Raw genomic sequence first — 3,689 nt, forward strand, 5'->3', positions numbered from 1 at the left:
CTTGCTTGGAATTTGGCCCAAGGGCCACCACTTTGAGATCCCATGGTGCCCTGGCCTAAATGCTGCAGCATCTCTGCTAAGCCCCGGGCCTCCTGATCCCCCAGCCCTGCTGCTGCAGGAATTGGAGGTCATCTCGGCCTTGCTTGCAAACACCCTCTGCCTGTGTCCTTCCAGAGCTGCAGCAGTTCTATAACAGCCAGGGCCGGCTTCCTGATGGCAGGGTTGTGCTGTGTTTCGGGGAAGAGTTTCCGGATATGGCCCCCTTGCGCTCCAAACTCATTCTCGTGCAGGTAAGTACGGGCAGCTTTTTCTTTTTTTTTTTTTTGAGATGGAGTCTTGCTCTGTTGCCCAGGCTGGTGTGCAATGGCGTGACCTTGGCTCACTGCAACCTCCGCCTCCCGGGTTCAAGCGATTCCCCCGCCTCAGCCTCCCGAGTTGCCGGGACTACAGGCCCATGCCACCACGCTCAGCTAATTTTTTGTATTTTTAGTAGAGATGGGGTTTCACCATGTTGGCCAGGATGGTCTTGACCTGGTAATCTGCCCGCCTCGGCCTCCCAAAGTACTGGGATTACAGGCGTGAGCCACCGCGCCCGGCAGTATGGGCAGCTTTGAGCCCTGCATCCAGGTCTCCTGGCCCCCTCATGTGAGGATCAAGTTTTGGGCTGGAGAAGAGGACACAAGGACGAGTTTCCACCTGTGTAGGAGGCAGGCCTGGGCAAGACCTGCAATATGGCGGAAGTGGATTCTTGCCGTCTCCGAGCCATCTTCTGGTGTCTGGGACGCGCACAATCTGTGTGTGTGTGTTTTCTTTTCTTCTTTTTTGTTTTTTAAATCTAAGCCTCTTCTCCAGAAAGATTCTACCTGTTCAGTTGCCTGAAGGTCTAAGTGACAGATTAGGGCATTGCCAGCCCTTATTTCATGTAGTCAAAGGAATGACTCTCTAATGGTGGGATTCTGGGTGCCGGCTGTCCCAGCTGGGACGGTACCGGGGATTATGGAACAGTCTTGGCGGGAGTACTGCTTGCCCTTTCTTGGCATTCTGGCTCATTCACTTGGGACTCACGTGGCACTGGGGTCATCAGAGGACCTGGCTGGGGTCAAAGACAGTGCCCACCCCCTTTGGAGCCTCCGCCTCTGCCTCTGACTTTCTGCACCTCCCATCTAGATTGAGCAGCTCTATGTCCGGCAACTGGCAGAAGAGGCTGGGAAGAGCTGCAGAGCCGGCTCTGTGATGCAGGCCCCCGAGGAGCCGCCGCCAGACCAGATCTTCCGGATGTTTCCAGATATTTGTGCCTCACACCAGAGACCGTTTTTCAGAGAAAACCAACAGATCACCGTCTAAGTGCGTCGCTTGGGCGCCCCACCCCGGCTGTGTCCTGCATCCATCTCCCTGTTACAGTGGCCCGCATCATGATTAAAGGATGTGGATCCCTCTCTCTGGGGTGGGATGCCTTACTTTGCACTTAATTTAGTAAGGGCATTCTCGGAGGAGTAGATGTTTAATACAAAGTGTCGGCATAGCCCTGCTGAGATGTCATTGATGGCCTGGATGCTGTAACCACAACCTGTGGCTAAAAATTTTATTTTCTACACTTTCCCCATCATTATCATTAGTTGCTATGATTCTTTCTGCATTTTCGGTTAACTATCATTTCCAAAGACTTGTCATTCAGTAATGTTAGCAGATAGCTGCTTCGATAAAGGAATTTGGAGTTTAAAAGTCAACTTGTAAAAACAAGGTTGTTTTTGTCTTTATCTTTTGTTAGACTTACAGATTTATGATTTCATAGGCTTGTTTCTATGTGAAATATCTTTTTACTTTTATGCATTTTAATAAGATTTAAAAATATTTAGATAAAAACCCCCTTTAATGAGTGCAAGAAAAACTCTTGGCTTGTTGGAAGAAACTATATTCTTTCTAGAATTCGGTGCAGGAATATGTGTTCATATCCAGGCAAACGGGTGTGTTTTTATCTTCAGACAATGAACCCTTCTCCTCTCGGGCTTTGTTGCCAGGAAGATTAGAACGAAATTTATTTTTTTCATTTCTGTCATGAAATCATTCCAGATACCTCTTTTCTTCTTTCCAAATGGTTTTCACATGTCTTTAAAATATTTGTACTTTGAATTGTCAGATTTTCCATGTCCTCCTTTCTCCTTTGCACCCAGCCTGAGTCAGCACCATCCCACATTCAGAACCTTCCAGTGAAAGGGCAGGAAGGGGCCTCACCTGTCAGCCTTCATTTTGAGAAGGTGGAAGGTGTTAGGATTTGGGAAACAGCTCATCCAGTCTCCCAGGTCTCATGATGGATTTGTGACCGTGAGAGTTTCCGGTTTAAAATCTGAAAAGCCAGAATACGCCCGTTTCCTTTTCCCAGCGTCACGCCTGTGGAGGGGACAGTCAGACCCAGAGGTCCTTTAGATTTGGATGAATGCACAGGTGAATAGAGGAGAAGACCAGAGGACGTGGCTTTTCCCTTTTGTCCAACAAAGCATTATATTTTTAAGAATGGCAGACCTGTTTGCTGAAGTGTTCATAAGATAACAATAGGCTTGAATCTCCAATTCAAATGAATGTCAAAGCACATATCTTTAATATGCTGAATGAATATTTATTTTTGTATCCATTAAAACAGTATATTGATCTCTTTTATTCTTTATTAAAATGCTCTTTTTTAAAGCTGCTGTGTGCTGTATTTTTTTAGTCACTGTCAAATATGATGTAATTCTCACCAGATTCTAGGTTCTGTAAAGGGGGAGTTACTGCTACAATGTGCAGTGTTAATTCAGTGCACTGGACTAAAACAATATTGCACTGAGATTTTAAGGATTTTTTTTTTTTTTTTTTTGAGACAAAGTCTTGCTTTGTCACCCAGGCTGAAGGGCAGTGGTACGATCTCGGCTCCTTGCAACTTCCACCTCCCAGGTTGAAGTGATTCTCGTGCTTCAGCCTCGCAAGTGGCTGGGATTTCAGGCATAGGCTACCATATCTGCCTAATTTTTTTTTTTTTAAATTAGAGTTGTGATTTCACCATGTTGCCCAGGCTGATCTCAAACTTTTGGCCTCATGTGCTCTGCCCCAACCTCTCCCCCGGCCTCCCAAAGTGCTTGGTTTACAGGTGTGAGCCACCTCACCCAACTCCTGTTTTAAGGATTTTTTTTCAACCTATCCCTTAACAGCAAAAAGATACGGAGACTTGGACTGATCCTATGGAATAAAAACACTGGAGAATATTTTTATTCTGAATGGGGGCCTGTTTGGGTTTCTGTGAGCTGACGGATGAGTGTGCAGAAGGGTGTGGAGGAGGTGAGGTCTTGTGCTGATTTCATCCTCCTGGATGCAGCTGGGGGTGATTTGTACGAGGCCTCCCTGGTCGGGTCAGCTACATGTGGCTGGAGTGTGTGTCCTATTTAAGCGCATCTCGCTGTGCTAGGCCCTCAGGAGATAGCACGGACATGAGGGACCCAGGCTGGCAGTCACAGAGATGACTTCCAGCCTAGTGGGATGTTCCCATCCATCAACACGACAAAACCCATCAGTTCCGGGAGGTGCAGGGCTGGCCAACCCAGGTGGAGAGAAGTTCCCCAGCATGATTCATCCACAAGGCCATGTCTGTTCTCTCCTCTGCCCTCATATGAGCCCAGTGAGACTGGGCCTGTTCTTCATTTCTAGCTTACAGATGAGGC

General features: G+C 47.4%; 1 long non-coding RNA gene across 1 annotated transcript; it reads left to right on the top strand.

The window, feature by feature from the left end:
- The first annotated feature begins 228 nt into the window (after positions 1 to 228).
- Positions 229 to 2,682, top strand: LOC115836906. The gene is made up of 2 exons (XR_004031909.1): positions 229 to 290; positions 1,168 to 2,682. It is a non-coding gene; the product is annotated as an uncharacterized LOC115836906 (long non-coding RNA).
- Positions 2,683 to 3,689: the final 1,007 nt, after the last annotated feature.

The sequence above is a fragment of the Nomascus leucogenys genome, chromosome 2 (genome assembly GCF_006542625.1).
Source record: "Nomascus leucogenys isolate Asia chromosome 2, Asia_NLE_v1, whole genome shotgun sequence".
NCBI lineage: Eukaryota > Metazoa > Chordata > Mammalia > Primates > Hylobatidae > Nomascus > Nomascus leucogenys.